This window comes from Antechinus flavipes, chromosome 2 (genome assembly GCF_016432865.1).
Source record: "Antechinus flavipes isolate AdamAnt ecotype Samford, QLD, Australia chromosome 2, AdamAnt_v2, whole genome shotgun sequence".
NCBI lineage: Eukaryota > Metazoa > Chordata > Mammalia > Dasyuromorphia > Dasyuridae > Antechinus > Antechinus flavipes.
The window spans coordinates 25103337-25126515 of NC_067399.1; positions in this window are offsets into that span (position 1 = coordinate 25103337).

The following is a 23179-nucleotide window of genomic DNA, read 5'->3' on the forward strand; positions in this document are numbered from 1 at the left end:
CCCTAGGTCTTAGCATCTTCATTTTCAGTAAGACTGTGACCTTTGACTCTTTCTAGCTCTAGCTTTAAGGGATTTTTTTGTTATTTCATTTATTTATTTTTCATGACCCTGGGGGTTTTGTGGGTAGAAGGTTATCCTTGGACAAGAGAAGAAGGAATTATGGCTCAGGTGGAGGGTTGAAGGAGATGGTCTTTGAAGTCCTTTCTAACTGGGAGTGATACTGGAACCACTTAGTCCTTGATAACTAGTCCTGTCAGAGAGAATATATGTACATACTTATGTGTATGTGTATATAGAGATATGTATGTATACATACATAAATACATGTGTATGTTTACATATACATATACACACATGTGTGTGTGTATATATATATATATATATATATATATAAATAACAGTATAATAGTACTGGGTGATAACAGTAATGGCTGACATGATCATATAATAACACCTTAAAATTTACAAAAATACTCTGCCTATAATATTTCATTTGATCCTCACAATATTCTGTGAAGTAGGGACTATCATTGTTCCTATTTTAGAGACATGGAAACTGAGGCTGAGATGTTGTCTTGTCTGGATTTACACAGCTACTAAATGTCCATGGCAGCATCTGAACAAGTCTTGCATTCCATCCATCATCAGACCAACTAGCTTCAAGAGTGCCCCCAACTAATTTAAGGGGAGCCTAGCCTCAGGAGACCTAAATTCATAAAGATCTCAAGTCTACACATATTTATTGATGTTTATTATTTTATTTGACTTTTTTCTTTTATTGACTAGTTTTATTTTATTTTAATTCTATTGACTGTGCGCTGATATTCTGCTCAGCATTGAAAATACAAACACAATGAGAAATAAAGACAGTAGCAACTGTCTCTCAGGGAGGTGATGTTTGAATGGGGGGATAAGATAATTGGAGTAGAAAAAGGGTGAGGAAGGAATAAGAGATGAAGGTACCAAGGTGGGGCATTGTAGAGAAAGTCTGAGGTAGCCAAGGCTTATTTCTTAAAAATAAAAGTTTTGGGAGAAATTGGTTAATCAGAGAGAGAAAGCCCACAGCAGGAGGGAGTACAGTACTTCAGATGTCTAAGATACAGGATTAGAGTGTGCCTCTAGGATGAAGGACCAGGGATGGTTAGGTGAGGCAGTGGATAGAACACTGGGCTTGGACTCAGGAGGACCTGAGTTCAAATCCAATCTCAGACATTTACACAAGTAGATTTTTTAAAATATATTTTTTACTAGTCAACAAGTTACTTAAACTTGTTTGTCTCACTTTCCTCAACTGTAAAATGAACTGGAGAAAGGAAGAAAAGCTATTCTAGTGTCCCTGTAAAGAAAATCCCAAACAAGGACATGAAGAGCTGGATACAAGTGAAACGCTGCTACCATAACAACTAAGATGAGGAAGTTTCTGGGACATTATCAATAAAGTCCAGGAAAGTCAGGAATTCCACATGGAGGGGATTGAGATTTCATGCAGGGCTTAATTGAAAGGATTTAAAAGTTTGAAATCTGGCCCATGTAAGTCCTTGGCTGATTGGTACAAGAGTAAAGTTTTTCTAACTATTTTTATATTCTCACTTTCTTTTTTTCTTTTCTGTTAAAAAAAAAAACAGAATAGAAAAAAGGAAAGCAGAAAAGGAGAATAAAACAAAACAGGACGTTGTCATGTACCCAGCAGAACATCAGGGAGAGTTTGAAATATGCAACAATAAATTACCAGTTCAAGAAAGGATATATAAAAGTAGAAGAACTTATATTTATGAATATCCATCTTTTCTTTGCTTCCCTGTAGGCTGTTCTTTTGTTCTCTGCTGCACACTTTTTAAAACTTAATTCTTTTCCTTCCTTCCATTCTCCCTCCATCTTCCCCAAGCAGGCTATAGTTAAGCACAAGATATATTTATATATACATAACTATATACACATACAAACATATTTACACACACACCCCACTTGCACACAGATACACATACATTTGTACATTACATTCACACCCATGCACAGACCCTCCCTTGTATATATAAACATGTTTGTATATGTGTGTGTGTGTATATATATATATATATATATATATATATAATTACACATATGCATAGAGTAACATAATACATATCTGCATATACTCACACACATATATATACATGCATTTATCCATATGTAATCATCTAAAACAATATTAGTATGGCTGATACATAATATAGAATTCACTCTTTTTTATTTATTTTTATTGAGGTATTTGGGGTTGTGACTTGCCCAGGGTCACACAGCTGGGACGTGGTCTGAGGCCACATTTGAACTCAGATTCTCCTGTAGAATTCACTCTTGAATGAATCTTTAAATCTGACTTTGTCTAAGATCAATAATTACCAGCTGTACTTTTTTCTAATAAATTATTTTCCCGATCCTTGCTATGGTGTTTATGTATATCGCTTCTTTTCTATCTCTGCTAACTCTTCTGCTTTAATTCTTCTTCAGAACCTGCCTTCCTATTACTTAACCTCCTCCCCTCCCCACTCATGGATCCCTCCTTTGTCTTCTTCTCCCACCCTTTGTGCTCCCCTCTGCCCATCCCTCCCTCCTTATATCTTTATAGATTTTGGAGGATGCTATACCTTTTGTGGTATAAATGTAGTGTTGCCTAATTAACCCATTCCCAATATAAATAGATTTCCTGAGCTAGGTAGCAGAGGGTCTTCCATTCCCACTTGCATTCATTCATTCATTTACTTAGATTTTTTTGGACTACATGAAAGAGGAGATTGTTTGCTTCAATTGCTATCTAGCCTTAATCACTGAATCAACAAAATAATAGTCTTTTCCAAAGGGGCAAACTGAGACCTGTTGAAGACCTTAGCTTAAAAGGCCAAGGTCTCCCATTGCATCCCGGGCCATCTCCAGTCATTTTGATCTGGCCACTGGGCCCGGATTTGTCTGGAGGGGAAAATGAAGCAGGTGACCTTGGACAGCTCTCTCTTGCTTCAATCCAATTTACTTGCATGGTTCCTTCGCCTCCCTGATGTCATGGTCCTCTTCAGAAAATAAGGACAAATAACAACAACGGTTTGCAGAGCTAAGAGCTCTCCTTCCCCCTCTAATGCCTCTGTCTATTCTTCCTTTGCACCTCATTTATATAATTATTATTTTTACTTTTTCCTAGGTGGTTTTGCTTTTTATCTCATTTTATTTAAAAATATTTTTATTCTCCTGGTATTCTCACTTTAATAGAGGATTACTTATTTTCTCTTTGTCTGGGCTTCCAAAGCCATCTCATTACTACTTGTGCTTTGGATTGTGCTCTCCTTCACTCCTACAAGGCAGCCTGGGAAGCATGGTACTCTGTGTCCCTGTTCGAGTTCACAAAGACAGGACTGATTGGTCCTAATCACTTTGCTGAGGTTTCTTGGAAATTGTAAAGAACATTTCACACTAAGAAATGTGTCCCCACCCTAAGGGATTTTTTCAGCATAAAAAAGACATTGCACTTACCTAGAATTGGGATTTACTCATTGGGTAAAGGGCAAGAGATCAGCCGGAGCAAGGAACTGAGGAAATAGACTTTGAACATAACAGAATTTCAAGCTAGAGGGACCCAATTTTTGTCAATCTGGACACAGCTTTGAATTCTCTCATTATTATGGATTTAGAGCATAGAAGGTCATCTAGTCCAACACTTTTATTTTATAGATGAAGCAATTAAGGCTGAGAAATTATTTTTACTTTTCTATTCTTTTGCTTTCCCCCCAAATACATGCATAGATAGTTTTCAGCATTCACCCCTGCAAAACCATGTTCCAATTTTTCCCCCTCCTTTCTTCCCACCTCCTCCTTTACATAGAAGTAATCCGATATATGTTAAACATGTGTGATTCTTTTGCCACATTTACCATGCTGCACAAGAAAAATTAGATCAAAAAGAAAAAATAAGAAAGAAAACAAAAATCAGGCAAACAATAGTAAAAAAAAAAAAAGGTGGAAATACTATCTTGGGATCCACATTCAGCTCCATAGTCCTCTCTCTGGATGCAGATGGCTGAAATGAGGTGCCTAGGGTCACATAATTAATCCAATAATGCAGTGACTATCCTGTGGGGTCTCTACTTGATCACTCTCATCATCCACTCCTAGCCCAGGCACGTGACTCAATGTCAACAAAATAATGGTCTGTTCCAAAGGGGCAAGTACTCAGAAAAACTGTGGAGTTCTTAGTTTTTTTGGCACCTCCGGCCTGCCATTTCTGGATCACTTCTCTCATTTAGGGAAGTTGTTAACTTCCCGAGAGTGAGGTTGTCATGTCTATGTGTTCTCTCCCTATTCTTTCTCTCAAGTAAGATTCTAACGTCACTCATTTATCATGTGTGTTGGTAGAAGGGGAAGGCACTGAGCATGCCATGGGAAGATCCATTTATCCTCATATTCCAGCCCAGCCAATTAAGCAGTGTGATCTAGAAGGAGTTATTTATTTGTCTTTCCAAAGCCTTGGTTTCTAGACAATGAAGATAACAGAGACTCAAATGAGACATATATGGAACGAACTTAACTCATCAAACTCTGTATAAATGGAAGCTATTGTTTCAGAACTTCTCTAATTATAAAAAGAGATGGCATTTTATGGCTTATGGAATAGTTTATGTTCATTGCTTCACATGTAATGGAGCAGACAATATAAAATTATCAAAATACAAATGAGGTATATACAAAAGATATAGAAGGAAATCTTAAAAGGTATTCCCTTTGGCTAGAGAAGGGGGTGGCAAAGGGACCAAGAAAGGTCTCCTGCAGAAAAGGAGATTTTCATTGAGTCTTGAAAACAACTTATTTAAACCTCATAATTCTCTCTCTCTCTTTCTGTCTTTCTGTCTTTGTTTCTGTCTCTGTCTCTCCATCTCTGTCTCTCTCTTTCTGTCTCTTTCTCTTCCTCTCTCTCTCATTCTCTGTCTGCCTGTCTTTCCTCTCTGTCTCTCTTCCTCTCTGTCTCTCTCTGTCTTCTGTCTTTCTCTCTCTGCCTCTCTTTATCTATGTCTGTATTTCTCTTTCTTTCTCTGTTTCTCTGTCTCTATCTTTGTCTCTCTGTCTCTGTCTCTCTTTATTTCTATGTTTATCTCTTTGTCTTCGTCCATCTCTCTGTGCCTCTGTCTCTCTCTCAGCATCTTTCTCTCTCTGTGTCTCTGTCTCATCTCTTTATCTCTGTGTTTCTGGGTCTTTGCATTTGTCTCTGTCTCTGTCTTTTTCTTTCTGTGTCTGAGACACACTTGGGCAAGTAATTCACCCATTACTTCAACCCCAACCCGGGCTTCTTTCCTTAATAAAATAAGGAAGACTTGCAGCAGATGATCTCTAATGGACTTTTCCAGTCTCTTTTCTGATATAGAACTTGAACCTGAGAAAAGTTAAGAGTCTCACTTCTTACTACAACTCGACTAAAGAGAAGAGACAGAATTTGAACCCAGATCTGTCCCAACTTCAATGTCATGTTCTTTATGCTACAACACCCTGAGCAGTAGTGGATCAGGAGCCTACATAAAGTGTTTGAGTTCCATGTCAATTACTTACTAATCATTCCATATAAGCCACTCCATTTTTCTACGGCTCAGTTCCCTCTTTTGTAACATAGATTTATTAGCTATTGCACCGCATCCAGAACAAAGTACAAGGAGTAGTTGATTAATTCTGAAGCAGTTTTGGGGCATAAAGCATTATAATATCCAATTTGTTTGTCTCCCAGGAATCCCAGCAATTTTTCCAAGGTCTCTAATCATGGAAGAAAGATAAGTAGATGTTCTGGACTTAAATGGATAGAGTTCTGGACTTAAAAGACAAGAAGAACTGAGTTCATTCTTGCCTTAAAAATGAGACCATGGGCAAGTCACTTAATCTGTCTATGCCTTAGTTTCCTTATCTTTAAAATGAGGGTGGAAATAAATAAATAATTTTAAAGATAAAAATCTTTTTAAAGATTTAAAAATGGACTCAATGACCTATTATAAGGTATCTTTCAGTCCTTGAGTGCAATGGATTCTCCCTCCAAGGACTTTGAACCAATGGCTACTTTTTATGCCAGGCATTCCTTTTCAACTATTCTAGGTCCCTTCAAAGTCTAAAATTATGTGGTCCTGTGAAAAAATCGCTGTCAAGGTATCCTTTTCAAAATGAAAAATCCTTCTATAAAATGAAGGAAAACCATCCCACTCAATTGATTCCCCTCCCTGGTCCCGCCCCAATTGAATAATCCACATTTTCATCCTTCATTTTTGAAGGATGACTCTGTCTACAGCATGCACTGAGCTTAGAGCTGACCAGCTGCTGCTCCCACAGAGAAAAGATGAAGCCTGTCTAGTCTGCCCTACCCCCCATTTCCAGCCTCCGTGGATGTCGCTCACTTCCAGTGACACAGAGAGACATGCTCTATTTCTCCACTGGTGATTTATCTCAGGATTCTATATCTGCATGCAAAGTATTAATAACTAAGGTCAAGGCTTTGAATTTCATGTTCTGGAGGAAAATGTTCCCACCATCTAACACTCTTGGAATAATAGGACATAAGAAACAAAAAAGACCAAATGTTCCCATCTATGTGAGTTGATGACGACAGCTCTAATTTACAAAGCTTCAAGGAGCTGACCTCTCACAAAACCATAAGGGGCTGGGGGATGATGGGAATGCCAAATCTCCCAGTCTCCACCCTCTGACTTGTTATTTCTAATTTTATGTGTTCTGTAACTATATCTAGAAACTGTTAAAATTAATAACTACAGTGTCAATTTTGGACTGTCCTGATAGGAACAAGGAAATTCAAAGTATTTTTTTTTCTTTATAGAACAAAGCAAAATGTTAAATTTTGTTTTGGCACAATAAAAAAAATTTCAACCAAGAAACAGATCTACTTCTTCTAAAAATCTAGTTTCTCCCCCTAAATTAAACCAAAAAAATATAGTACAATGAATGAACCCAAGGATCCACATGATTTTATACATTTATTTGTTAAGAGCGAGTCAGGATATATACTTAGAGAAGTGGGATCTGATGTTCATTCATTCAGATTTGAGAGGATCTTTAGAAAGCCCTTGAATACTCTTTTGCCTCAATTTTGCAAATGAAGAAACAAGCACTGATAGTTTAAGTCACACATACCCAGGGTCACAAAAATAGCCTGTGAGACTGTACTTGAAATCAAGTTCTCCTATTCCTAAGTCTAACACTATCCACTGAGCCACCCCACTCAGAAACAGGAAGTCTTGAACTTAATTTCCACCTCAATTACTTTAGCTCTTGCCATCATAATCAAGTCCCTGAAACTCTCTCAGTCTGAGTCCTCATCTGTAAAATGAAAATAAAAATAACACATAATGGCCAAAGTTTCTAGGAAGATCAAATGTGATCATCCATGGTGAGCACTTTGGCAGACTGGGAGTGTTGCCTCAATGTGGCTTTTCCTGCTTTGTAAAGTTTGTCAGAATGTTAGCCAAAGCTGAAGTTTGAATTTTAGTGATGTTTAAAGATGCATTTAAGACTCAGTTCAAGCTCCACCTTCAACAAGAGGCCTTTCTTTGTGTCTACCTATGTCCCTTAATGAAAGAATACATTATTTCCCCTTGTGCAGAATCATTCGTATGTTTTTTCCTCCATTAGACTGTGGTCCTTGAGGCCAGGGATTGCTTCTTTTATCCCCAGTGATTATCATGCTGACTTGTGCATCTCTGTGTAAAGTCCTTTGTAAACATTCAAACATTTAATAATAATATGATATTATAGCACCTAATAAAATGTAATAACTATTATAACTTGATGTTATGTCTTAAAAAGATAATAATTAGAATTGTAACATGGCATTATGTTATATAATTATATATTTCACATATTATATATGTATTAATAAAATAGAATAACATTAACATTATCTACCATTATTAAGAAAATCTATCAATGGTAGAAGTAGTAAATAATTTAAGAAATATTTGTAGATTGATATAGTCATATAGTTTAATACTTTAGAGAAAAGGGTTTTAAAAATCATTTTAGCAGAGCAAAATTAAGCTGATCTTTAAGTTGAGAAGCAAATACTAGTTTGATCTATAGGAAACTTTCCTAAATTAACTTACTTTGCTTGTTATAAAATTACATACTGATATTGCCCATATATTTATGTGTATACATTTTATTTATTTGTTTGTTTATTTGTTTTGCTGAGGCAATTGGGGTTAAGTGACTTGTCTAAGGTCACATATCTAGGATGTGTTAAGTATCTGAGTTGAGACAGATCTTCCTGAATTCAAGGCTAATGCTCTATCCACTATGCCACCTACATGCCACCTAGGTGCTCCCTATGTGTATATATTTTAAAGTCATGTTGTCACATTTTTATCAGCTATGTGTGTACATGTGTATAAAATGTGTTTATCTATCTATTTTTCTATGTATTCATTCATTGATCTATCTACCTATCTACTTATCAATCCATCTAAATATCTATTTATCATCTATCTATATATCTATCCATCCATCCATCCACCCTAATATCTTTTTACCAGCTATCTATTCATTTAAATATCTATTTGTCATCTATCTACCAATTCGTCCATTCATCTATCTAAATAGCTATCTATCTATCTATCTACCGTTCATTTATATACTATCCACCCATTCATGCAAATATCTATTTATCACCAATCCATCCATTCATTCATTTAAATATCTATCTACCTATAAACATCCAGTTATATACCTATCCATCTATCCATCCAAATATCTATTTATCACCTATTTATCATATATCTATCTACTCATCCATCCAGCCATCTAAATATCTACCTATATATCCATCTATCTGTCTGCCTATCTATCTATCTATCCATCTAAATCTCTCTTTCTCTCTCTCTACTTAGCTGTCTACCAATCCATCCATTCATCCATCTAAATATCTATCTATCTATCATATATCTATCTACCTATCTACCATCCACCCATTCCTCCAAATATCTTTATCATCTATTATCATTGGAACACATGGGAGCCACCTGATAGAGACTGCTGGAGATCCGACCCAGACTGGATCTCCTCTTGTGAGAGGATGATACAAGGAGACTGAGAGGCAGTTGCTGTTCTCTGACTGAGAGGCCGTTGCATTGTCTGACCTCTCTCCTCTTCCCTCCACCTCCAATTTATCTCATTCCTAGTCTGCAACATCTGTGTCAGCAAAGGCCACCTTGCAACACCTTTAGATGTTATGAGCCACAGCTGTGGAGGCTCCCAGAGAATTGACCTGTCCTTTAACAATCTATCTATTTATCTATCTATCCATGTATCCATCTATCTAAATATCTATCTATCTATCTCCCCATCCATTCTACCTATCTATTAAAATACAATGTTCCTCCAATGGTCCTTTTCCTGTAGAATGAAGCATCCCCTGATCCTACCCCATTCCAGCTCCACCCTCTTCCCCCCTAAAATACCTGAGAAATCCCCTCTGTGAGCTTCTCTGACTTGGTCACCATCTCTAACAAGGTGAACTCCAGCTCACCTTGTTTGTTACTGATCCTTTGAGCATTTGAAGCCATAGATTTTTTATGGCAGGCTTCTTTCCTTGATTTGTTCCTTCTGTGAGTTATTGACCATTGACACAGCCATTCTTCTTCCTATGTTGTAGCTGTTATCCTCCATAATATGTACTTTGGTGCACTTATTAGACAGGGTTCACCTTCATTCTCCTCTTTCAGTTTAGAACCTAATGGATTCCTTACTTAAATACCCTCCATAGGTGCATACATGTATGCATGTATATGTATGCACATATATGTATAGACACACATACACACACTCATGTATATATCTACCCGTGTACCTATATATATAAAGTGTGTGCATGTGTGTGCGTGTGTGTACTCCACTTTCAGTCAATCCTGTTCGAGTTTCATGAAAGCTGTATTTTCCCCCTGCTCTCTCAAAGTGCCAGCATTATTCATTCTGTCACATACACAGCATTAGAAGCCTGATATGATTTCTAACTCCCCAATTGACTCCCATTTTGCCACTGTAAAGAAGGGCAGTGAATTTTCTCCAAACAAAATTAACCCTTCATATGCTAGTGTTTAAGAGTAAAACAGGAGATCCATGTCCGTTCCTGGTCCACATGCAAACCTGCACACAAATCAATGTATTTCTACTTATTTATATGTTGTTTCCTCCATTGGAATTTAAATTTTTTCAAGGAGGGGAGTGTTTTTTTTTTCCCTTTCTTTGTATCTCTAGCATTTAGCCCCATATCTAGTAGATAGGAGGTAATGCTTTTTGATTTGATGGTTGATTTTGATTTGAATAATAAAGACTTTAAAGTAACCCTCTGGATGATGGGAACTGTCAAACCCCCTAGATAAATGGAGAAAGATGTGGTGTTCCTTGTTAGCCTATTTTTCTGAATTCAAATTTAGATTAATCTCCTACAATCTGAAAATATAACTCATGTACCATAATACCTGGCATTCATATCAGCCTTAAGGCTGGTAGAGTACCTTAAATCTATTTACTCATTTAATCTTTATGAAAACTCTGGAAGGTGGGCATTATTATCTTAGTTTTATAGAAAAAGAAACAGAAGCTAATAGAAGTATGCCCAGAGTCACATAATTCAGAATTGTCTGCTTCCTAGGCTCTTCGTTCAAGGGCCTGACTAAATTCCAGAATTTAGCACAATGCCGGACACATAATAGATGCTTAATAAATAGATGTCTATGAATTGACAATGGAGGATACCAATTCTCCCAGGACAGAGAATCTGAGATACTCTTCCTTTGCCATCAAAATTTAAAATCTTTCAATAGACAAATGCCCAGTCTACCATAAAAAGCCATTTTGTATTTCCTCACCTAAATTCTATACATGTATAGCTTGACTCCTGTTTATCTCAATTAATGAATTATTAGGCATTAATTAAGCCCCCATTCTGGGCCTGATTATGCCAGGTATATGTGTATTTCTAGCACCTAATACATTGCCTTACACTTAGTTGGGGCAACCTGTATTCACAGACCCAGATAAAACATTATTCTTAATTTCTTAATTATATATCACTTTCCTGGACATCTGAGCCTCCCTTCCTACTAAATTAAGCTTCAAAGAGAGAGTGTCAGGGATTTAAATGTGATTCATCATCAGTCCTAACTTTAACACCAGCTCATACCAAAAGAAACCTGTTTTTCTGTACTTCTTAATAACCTAATATTTTTAATGTGATTCTGGGTATTGAGCTTATAACAGCATATATTCATCATGTCTGATAATTTTGGAACCTCTGCCCTCAATGTCTGATTTAATGCTTTCTTCTCCTATAGCTATTATTTAGTTGCCCAATGTCCTTTACTAACTTGCTTTATAGCCTCATTTTCTTCTTCAAGGTGAATTGCTGCTCCCTGTAACCTGTCTAGTTCCTTATCCCATTTCTCCTTTTCTGCTCAATTGATCCTCTATCTCATTTAACTGTTGATATTCCTGGCAATTCACTTTCAGACATTGCCACTTACCCAATTAGATTGGGTAAACACTGTTAACCAATCTGTAATAAACATTACAACAGCACCAGCAACAACAACTACTATTACTATTACTGCTGCTGCTGCTGCTGATACTACTACTATTTTTATTAAAGTTTTTTAGTTTCAAAACATATGCGTGGATAATTTTTCAATATTAACCCTTAAAAAACCTTGTGTTCCAATCCCGCCTCCCCTCTCCCCCTCTCCCCCGCCTTCCTCCTTTCTCCTCCCCTAGGTGTTGCCATCCAATATGATGTTGTAATCCAATATATGTTAAACAAGGTAAAATATATGTTAAATCCAATATATGCATCCATATTTATACAGTTATCTTGCTGCACAAGAGAAATCAAATCCAATTGGAAAAAATGAGAAAGAAAATAAAATGCAGGCAAAAAAAAAGAGTGAAAATGCTATGTTGTGATCCACACTCAGTTCCCACAGTGTTGTCTCTGGGTGCAGATGGCTCTCTTCATCACAAGATCATGGGAACTGGTCTGAATCATCTCATTGTTGGAAAGACCACGTCCATCAGAACTGATCAACATATAATCTTGTTGTTGCCATGTACAATGATCTCTTGGTTCTGCTCATTTCATTTAGCATCAATTCATGTAAGTCTCTCCAGACCTCACTGAAATCACCCTGCTGATAGTACTACTGCTACTCCTACTCCTACTTCTACTGCTGCTGCTGCTGCTGTTAAAGTGAGAAAGATCGAAATGTTCATCAAGTAAACATTCAAACTCCTCCACATTCCATCCTAGGGTTACTACTTCCATTTCTAAAGGACAATAATCTATTCCATATATTAACTACTCTAGGCACATTTTGATTTCCTATTCTCACTCTCTGATTTTTCATTCATAAAGTCAGAGCATTATTATTCCCAATTAAAATATTTTCTTAAGCAATCTTACAAATGTTCTAGCAAGTCACCGATTATTCAGGTTTCAACTACATAACTACATCAATGAATACAGTTCATTTCCAGGCAAAAGGCAACCAGAAGATTCCTACCAAGGTAAATATGTTAAATGCCTGGATCATAATTGCAACAAACATAACTTGTTCTCTTCACCCATCATTCTCTTCTTTCCTCCCTCTACCTTCCTTCCTTCCTTCCTTCCTTCCTTCCTTCCTTCCTTCCTTCCTTCCTTCCTTCCTTCCTTCCTTCCTGCCTTCCTTCCTGCCTTCCTTCTTTCTTTCCTTCCTTCCTTCTTCCTTCCTTCCTCCCTTCCTCCCTTCTAGTTCTTTTAATTGTTTTCAGTTGAATTATGTTGTCATTTATAGTTTTTTCATTTACATATTTATATTTGTTTGTATATCGTCTTTCTGGATCTGCCACAAAATGGCTCATTTAGATATTGTAAATATATATATATATATATATATATATATATATATATATATATATATATATATATATATATATATATATATGTAATCTTATCTTGAAAACACATAAAAATATGTCAAATTAAAACAACAATGTAACAGAGTGAAAGGACTGAAGAACTCTAAAGAATTTAAGAAAATCTCCTAAGAAATTGGAGAAATATTTATTCCTATATTGTCTTATGCTTTTAATAGGAATAGCATTTATCAAATGCTTTTTTCTGCATCTATTGAGATAATCATATGATTTTTGTTAGTTTGGTTATTGATACAGTCAATTTTATTAACAGTTTTCCTAATATTGAGCCAGCCCTGCATTCCTGGTGTAAATTCTACTTGGTCATGGTGAATTATGCTCGTGATGACTTTCTGTAATCTCTTTGATAATATTTTATTTAAATTTTTTTCATCAATATTCATTAGGGAAAATGGTCTATAATTTTCTTTCTCTGTTTTCACCCTACCTGATTTAGATATTAGTACAATATCTATGTCACAAAAGTAATTTGATAGGACTCCTTCTTTCCTTATTTTTTCAAATAGTTTGCATATTACAGGAGTTAATTGTTCTTTAAATGTTTTTATAGAATTAATATGTAAATCCATCTGGCCCTGGAGAATTTTTCTTAGGGAGTTGGTCAATAGCTTGTTCTATTTCCTTTCCTAAAATGGGTTTATTTAAGTAATGTATTTTCTCTTCTGTTAAATTGGGTAATCTACATTTTTATAGGTATTCCTCCATTTCACTTAGATTATCAAATTTATTGACATATAGTTGGGCAAAATAACTTCTAATTATTGTTCAAATTTCTTCATTCAACTTTGGTGAGAAGTTTTCTCTTTTCATTTTTGAAACTAACAATTTGATTTTATTTCCTTTTTCTAATCAAATAAACTAAAGGTTTATCTATTTTGTTGTTTTTTTATAAAAACCAATCCAGTTTTATTTATTAGTTCAATAGCTTTCTTACTTTCAACTTTATTAATCTCCCTTTTTATTTTCAGAATTTCAAATTTGTGATTTAATTGGGGGTTTCTAATTTATTCTTTTTCTGACTTTTTTAGTTGCCAGCCCAATTCATTGATCGTTTTCTTTCTCTATTTTATGCACATAAGCATCTAGAGACATAAAATTTCCCCTAATAATTGCTTTGGATACATTCCCAAAATTTTGGCATGTTGTCTCATTGTCATTCTCTTGGATGAAATTATTATTAATGTCTATGATTTGTCGTTTCACCCATTCATTCTTTGGGATTAGGTTATTTAGTTTCAATTAATTTTTTATCTATTTTCCCCTGGCCTTTTATTGCATGTAATTTTTATTGCATCATGATCTGAAAAAATGAATTTACTATTTCTGCTTTTATGCATTTGATTCTAAGGTTTTTATGCCCTAATACATGGTCAATTCTTGTATAGGTGTCATGTACTACTGAGAAAAAAGTATATTATTTTCTGTCTCCATTAAATTTTCTCCAAAGATCTATCATCCCTAAATTTTTTAGAATTCTATTTACCTCCTTAACTGCTTTCTTATTTATTTTATGGTTTTGTGCTGTTGATTTAAGGGAAGCTTGAAGGAGCTCAGGTAGAGATGTGTCTACTCTCTGCTATCTTGGCTTTGCCCCTGTCCTTTGCTCTTGAAAAGAATAATGACCTCAGGAAAGTGATTCCATGACATACAAGTGAATTGGAATAAAGTGAGGGAAGGCTGTGCAGTTACTAGCCTTACCATCTCCTCTGAAACCATCTGGGCCCAGTAGTCAGAAATAGATAAGGATGACTAGACATGATCCTGAATGTTCTGGGAGATTATAGCCTTTTTAAGCTTAGATTTTTAACAAGTGTCAGTTTTCCTGAGGTTACACCCTTTCAATAATTATGGCTAGGTGAGAAAGAAATAACTCAAAGAATGGACAGTTTTATCTATCTGGGGAAAAAAAATCAATCTGGAAGGTGAAGACCTCTCTGGTTAAAACAAAAACAATTACTGTTTATATTTACTCTAAGTCAATGGGGGATCAAAAAATGACCAAATGGGGCTTGATCTGGGACTTATTGTTGGTCAATCAATGAGACCCAGAGTTATTTGGGTTTAAGGCATAGTCTTTAAGAAAGAATTCTAGCCTATGAACAGCAAGATATTTTGTGACTTTTCAGTGATTAAAATTTACATTCTTATGGGCAGAGCACCTACAGGAAGGAAAAGGAAAGAAGAAAAACAAAGAAGGTGGGGGAGAGAGGGTGGGGGAAAAGAGAGAGAGAAAAATAGAGATGAGAAGAACAAAGGAGGGAGGGAAGGAAACAAGGAAAAAAATAAAAAGGAAGGAAGGAAGGAAAAGGAGGAAGGGAAGGAAGGGAGGAAGGGAGAGAAGGAAGGAAAGTAGAGGAGGAAGGAATAAAAGGGGGAAAGAAGGAAGGAAAGAATAAATGGAGGGAGGAAGGAAAGAAACTGTATGTAAATGAGGCTTATGAGTTGTCACAGACCTCTCTCACTTTCATCCAATTCATTATTATGTCATGTCATCACCTTCCTGATGTCATAATTATTTTTGAGAATGAAAGACAAACAATAGTTTTAATATTTGGTGTAAGTGTGAAGGAATAGCAGAACTACTGGTACAAATGTTTTGCTTTAGAGCTCTGTTATGTGATGGCTGAAAGATGAAGTGCTTCTTAGGGCCTTAACTATCATGGAAGACACTTAAAGTCAATTGAGTCTGGCCTAACTAGGGACCATCCCAGCCTACTATAAATTATTAGTGATGATTATTGAGTAAAAATACAAACTTGGTCTGCAAAATATAGAGTTCACTTATGTATATTCTTACCTGGAATGAAAACAGAGAAATTAAGTTGTGAAGGGGAAAGATCAATGTGTCCCATCCAAGAAGATGGCCAAGGGACACCAATACATTTTAAAATCTACCTTGATGATGTTGACCCAAAACTGTGAAATTGAGCAGAGACAAACAATATAAAAAGTGTTTGGTGTTTACATTTTTTTTCACAGTCCATGCTTATAATGTGATAGTTAATATAATTGATATAGGTTACATTAAGAGAAGCAGAGTATCCAGACCACTAGAGGGGATAAATGATGACTTTTACGGCCCTCTTCTGCTCCCATTGTTTTATGATTTGTGTATTTAGAGTATTGGGTTGGGTTCTGGTTGTGAAATTCAAATGTTGGTCACCCTTGGAATCTCCTAAGAAAGGATTACTCTCTAGATTCAGTAGAATCCTTTGTAAACTTGAGCCCAATGAGTGAATCCAGGTTTAATTTTTTTTCTTATTCTCTCTCTGCTCTGATAGAGAAGGAGAAAAATATCAATAAAGCTTGGGGTATAGTTCATTCTTGATTCTCCCCAAAAGGCATTTCGAGTATCTTTTCAGAAAAGAGATTCAGCATAAAATTAATATGAATATAAGATTAGATAATGTTTAACTACAAAAAAATACCTAAACCATAAATGACTCTCTAAAAACACAATTACAAATACTTATTAGATTCTTCAGATAGGGAAAGACACCACTGTGGGACTGCTGAACAAATACTTCTCATTTAACTTAGATTTTTATTGTCCAAGTCAACTTACAAGACTAAGCCTCTTGATCATTCAGGTATGGTTTTTAGTCCTTTCAGGTTAGAAGTTATTCTATCAGTGGTCATCCTCTCTAAGAAGTAGTATAGTTATAAGAAGCCCCTTTCATTGAGTAGCTAGTTGCAATTCAGAAACTTATGAACCTAGGAACTCTCATACTCATGAGGTTACCTTCAGGGTTGGAGCTGTCCATTTCTCAGGCTATTTGGTGATTCTGGGCTCAGGAATAAAAAAGAAGAAGCAGTGAGGACCTTGAGGTCAATCTTAATCACATCTCATCTAGGCTAGTGTATGTTTTTATGGTCATTTTCTTGAATTGTAGATTATCATTTCTGATGGACAGGAAAATACTATCCTGGCCTTGCTGGAATTCTAAAGTAGTGTTGGTAGAATCCCATAGCAATACACTCAAAAGCAATGAAAGATATAGAATTATTTCTCTCCTGCTCTTATTTTCTACTAGGGAGAATCCTTCTGTTTCAGGAACTATTTTTCCTCCATGCAATCCCAGATATGGACACAGAAGAACTGGTCAGGAATTGTTGAGTATGTATCTTTTCTACTAATGGCCTAGAATACATTTCCCAGAAAAGACCCCACTTCTTATCTAACTCCAGGGGTTATACTTGTTAAATTTGAAAGAATATTAATAAATAAATCCAAAAAATGGTAAATGAGGTGTTAGGCAAACTGGAGACCATATAATGTGAGCACTGGTTGAAAGAGTTTGGATTAAGTCTGGAGTAAAAAGAACTTGGGGAATGGGACAGCTTAATCACTGTCATTGAATATTGAAGGACTGTCATGTAGAAGGTCATAAAATTTGTTCATTTTTGTCTGGTAGAGTGAAACTTGGACCAAAATGTGGACATTACAGGAAGGCAGAGCTCAACATATGACACTGGTAAACTTTCTACTAAGAAAACTTATTAACACATAGAACAATCTATCTTTGGAAGTCCTGAGTTACCCCTCAATAAAAACTTATTTAATACTCTAACTGATGACTAATGGAGCTTCTGTAATTAAAATAACCAGTCAACAACAATTTATTAAGTTCTTATAAGATATATCAAAAATATTTACTAAAGATATTAAAGGTATTTATTAAAGAATTGATCAATTCTCTAACTGATAAATGGTCAAAGGATATAAACAGACAGTTTTCAGATGAAGAAATTAAAACCTTTTCTAGTCATATGAAAAAATGCTCAAAATCACTATTAGTCAGAGGAATGCAAATTAAGGCAAGTCTGAAGAACTACTACACACATCTCAGATTGGCTAAAATGACAGGAAAAGATAATGATGAATGTTGGAGGGGATGAGGGGAAACTGGGGCACTAATACATCATTGGGGCAGTTGTAAACTGATGCAACCATTCTGGAAAGCAATCTGGAACTATGCCCAAAAGGCTATCAAACTGTTCGTGCCCTTTGATCCACAAGTGTCTCTAATGGGCCTATATCCCAAAGAGATCATAAAAAAGGGAAAAGGACCCACGTGTGCAAAAATATTTATAGCAATTCTTTTTGGTAGTGACAAGGAATTGGAAACTGAGTGGATTCCCATCAGTTGGGGAATGGCTGATCAAGTTCTGGTATATGAATGTTATGGAATATTATAGTTCTGTAAGAAACATTCACCAGGATGATTTCAGAGAGGTCTGGAGAGACTTATGGTAAGTGAAATGAGCAGAACTAGGAGATCATTGTACACAACAACAGCAAGATTATACGATGATCTATTCTGATGGACATGGCTCTTTTCAAAGCAAGGGGAGTCAGGCCAGTTCCAATGGTCTTGTGATGGAGAGAGTCATCTGTCCCCAGAAAGAGGACTATAGGGACTGAGTGTGGATCACAGCATAGTATTTTGTTGTTGTTTACTTGCATTTTATTTTCTTTCTCAATTTTCCCCTTTTGATCTGATTTTTCTTGTACAGCATGATAATTATGCAAATATATATAGAAGACTTGCACGTTTAATATATATTGATTACTTGCTGTCTAGGGGACAGGGTAGGGGGGAAGGAAGGGAGAAAATTTTGGATCATAAGGTTTTGCAAGGGTGAATGTTGAAAACCATCAATGCATGTGTTTTGAAAAAAAAGCTTCATACAAACAAATAATTTAAAAAAGAATTTATCAAAGATCTTATTAAAGATATACCAGAGACTGTGCTTGGTTTTGGGAATGCAATAACACAAGTGAATGTGTCTGTACTCAATGTGATTGTATTCTGCCAGGACGATACAACAGTAGAATAGTAGAAAGAACATTCAACTGAAAATCATATGACTTGGGTTCTAATCCTGCTGCAATTCACTATTCCTATGATTTCAAACAGGTCACTTGACTGTTCATGATGTTGGATTTTTATATCTGTAAGTTGAAAAAATATAAGGGTTATTTCTAGCATCTAAATGTTATATATATATATATATATATATATATATATATATATATATATATATGATCTAAGGGTTATTTCTAACATTTAGATGCTATGGTCCAACAGGATCAGATCTCAACTAATCAAACAGAGAAGAATCTCTCCCAGATATTAACATTTAGTTCTGATTTTTTATATATCCTATTATTTGTTTGTGAAAATGTAGTATCTTTCCAGCAGAATTGGGGCATAGGAAGTAATCTTTAGAGGCTATGGCCATATTTAAATCTACCCATCTTTTGTGAGTTTCAGGGATTAACATATGGAACAACAGCAGCATAAATGTCCAGCTAAGCCTTTACAAACTTTTGAGAGCTGCCATTGTGCTTGTCTAGAGTTCCTTCCTGTTTCTCCTTATATATTTTTGTGGTCCTGTAATACAGTCCCTAGATCACTTAATCCGTGTTGACTGACTGATTGATAATTCTCTAGTACCAGCAAAATATCTGGCATATAGTAAGTGCTTTCTTTCCTTCATTCATTCACCTACCTTGCATCCTCAGTAGTCATGTCATATGTTATCAGATGGCAATCTGGTCCATCTCCTCCTCAAAAAAGAATTCTCACTGTCTGATGAGTGGTCATCCAGTCTATATCGTATCAACTCTTATGAGGGTCCCACTTCCACGTCCTGAAGCAATCCCTACTATTTTTGGAGACTTCTATTTTTATAAACTTCTTCCGAATATCAAACTCACATTTGTACACACACACACACACACACACACACACAAACATACAAACACACACACACGTGTCTCTTTGCAATTTCTATCCATTGCTTTTAGGTCTGTTTTTGTGGTACCCACAGAGCAAGACTAACTGCTTCTCCATGGGAAAACTCTTCAAATGCTTAAACAAAGCTATCCTCCTTTCTCGCCAAGCCTTCTTTTCTCCAGATGAAAAATCCCCAGTTCCTGCAATGGATCTTCATATGCATTGTTGGAAAAGATTTATACTATCTGGTTATACTGTTCACACCTGCTCTGGCCCAGCTTGGTCTCTATCTTCTATGCAGATATGGTACACACAGAAATAACAAAATACAATTTTCACCAACTGTAATGGGTTGTTTCTGCCAGATTCCAGGCTCTTTGTGTTAATCAGCTCTGTGGGGTCTCAGAAAGAAATGATTCTGAGCGAAGGGATGGTGGAACAAGCAGGATTTTATTGCTATCATCTCCTGCCTCAATTACTGTGCCATAAATAGGCTTTACCTCACCTCAAGCTGGGAGTGAGAAGACAACCTGAGACCTGATGTGGGAGGTCCAAACTGATATCCCCAAATACCAGAATTTAATAGTTGCATTATGTCATTATCCCTAGTAACCTTTCTTTGCATGAGCACCTCTTATCCCCAACACACACACACACACACACACACACACACACACACACACACACACAGAGCTTCTTCCTCATCTCTTAGCTATTATACACTCAAAGGTGTATAAGTAAAGTCTTATTTTCCCAGGGGTACCTGAGGGCTACATTGAGGGGCATATTTTGGGTGTAATTTAATATGATGAAAGGGGGAAGGAAAGAGAGATGAAGAGAGAGAGAGAGAGAGAGAGAGAGAGAGAGAGAGAGAGGGGGGGGGGGGGCAGAGGGAGGGGAGGGATTGACAAAGACTGAGACTGAGACAGACAAAGAGACAGACATACAGAGACATACAGGGAGCAGAGACAGAGTCTTCCACTAAAGTTCAAAGGACAAAGTATCTAAGTATCCATTTCATAATTGTGAGATTGGGAAGAAAGGATTAGATTGCAGTTCATGTAGAAATAGTTTTAAGAGCTTGAAAGAATTGTGTATTAATGTGTGATAGTCAAAAAGGCATATGTGATCAACTTGTACGTGCTGTTATTTTTGTGCTGTCTCCTCCATTTCAACATAAAATCCTTGAGTATAGGAATTTGTTTTGCATTTCTTTGTATTCCCAGCATTCAACACAGTGCATGATCAGAGTAAATGCATGGTAAGTACATGTGATTAATTTTAAGCTCTAATAAGAGAAGCATAGGGCTCAGGAATCAGAGGGGGAGGATTTTCATGAGCTCTGCTCTGGTTAGACTAGGTTGGGAACACTGTATTCCTCCTTTGGCCACATTGGAAGAAGGATATTGACAAGTGTCCAAATGCTGCTGAAATGGTGAAGGATATTGAGATTTCATGTTGAACATCAGAGATGTTCTGTCTCTGCTGTCTGTCTCTGTCTCTGTCTCTCCATCTCTCTAAATGTGAGCATTGATTAAAGGGATTTGACAAGTTGTCACATGAGGAAAAGGTCTAAATTTGTTGTGTTTTGTCCCACAGAACAAAATGAACGATAATACAGGGGAACTGAAAAGACAGAAATTTGGGCCCCAACTAGGAAACACATCCTAACCATTCTTGCATCCAAAAATAGAAAGGACTCTTTTGAAAGATGTTCTAGAAAATCACATGCCCACTTTAAGGGGATGGTTTGGGTTAAAGGTGAGGGAGGTTTTGTTTTCAATTTTATGTTGCAATATATGATCTTTGATCTCCAAGATTTTACTGCTCTGTGAAATGAAAAGTAGAAGCTTTAGGAAACTTCCATAAGAGTTATAATGATGAAGAAGATGATAATAATAATACTTAGTTTTATATAACGTTTTATGGTTTGCAAGGCACTTTACCAATATTACCTTATAAATGAGGAAACTAAGGCAGAGAAACTTTAAATATTAAGTGACTTTTTCCAGGGTTTGAGGCCAGATTTAAATTCAGATCTCCCTGACTACAATCCAGCCCTCTTTTCTTTGCATTACTTAGCTGTCTATTTACTTTTTAAGTGGAAATATCATCACAAGTAATTTTAAGCTATTTAGAATGGTGGGGCTTCTAGAAATAAGAAAGCCATGATTCCTTTGTTCTCAGATAATCTCTTTTTCATCATTGTTATTTCATTCAATTAATTTTAGCATTCATTAAAAAATTGAATTCCAAATTCTCTCCCTTTCTCTTAAGTATACATGTGAGGTCATGTAAAACATTTCTCTATTATCCATATTGCAAAAATAAAATAAAATAAAAACCAAGAAACATAAAACAAAAAAGTATGTTTCAATCTGCACTCAGTGTTCATTAACTCTTGGTCTTTCTGGAGGAGAATCACTTTTTTCATCATGAATCCTCTGAAATTCTCTTAATCATAATTAAATCTTGCGCAGGTGATCATCATTATTGCAGTATACAATGTTCTCCTCACTTCACTTTGCATTAGTTCATCTGTTCTTCCCATGTTTTTTTTTTTCCTGAAACTGTCTATCCATTATTTTGGGTATCACTTTTCAAGAATGATGATAGCTGGATGGTGACTAGAACTGAGCAGCCAGGATGGAGAATAGTTTATAAGGATTTATTGGAGGAATTGAGAATGTTTTACCTGTATTAGTGAGGTAATGCGTAAAATACTGCAGATAGTCTTAAGTCTGTGGCCAGTTAGAAATCCATGCAATGAACCACTAATTTTTTGGGGGGGGAATCTTCAAGAAACTAACTCCCTCATTGCAGAATTATTAATAATCTTCTTCAGGGCTTCTTTTATACTTTTCCAATTTCCTACCAAAGCCTGATCCTAGAAAAGTTCCTCAATGGGAAAAAGTTATTTTCCTCTTACTCTATCACTGAGTATTTCCAACAAATAAGAACTCAAAATGTCCCTGAAGCAAGGGAAAGGTGAAATCCCTCAGCAGCTCATTATAGTTTATTAATAGCCTTGAGTTACTCTTGAAGGTAAATTAGAATAATTTCATTGAGTTCCACAGTGAATCCCATTGGTGGATTAGAGGTTCCTTAAGTTTAGAGGAAAATAAAGTCTTATCTTTTTGTACAATCTTTTCCCTATTAGACCAAGGGGAATATGGCCACATCTCTTGGGTGATTGACAGGCTGATAGAGAACCCAAGAATAGTATAGTAAAGAGCCATCCTGTGGAATCTAAAGATCTGGGTTCAAATATCACCTCTGACAGTACCTGTGTGACTTTAAGCAAATCATTTTGCTTTTTTATCTAAAAGCTAGATGGCTTTTGGGGGCTTTTCCAATTCTAGGTCCAATTCCAGGCTCTGTGATCCCAAAATCCAATTTCACCTCTCTGAGCTTCCATTTTCTTATCTACAAAATGATTGGGTTGGACCAGCTAGCCTTTGAGG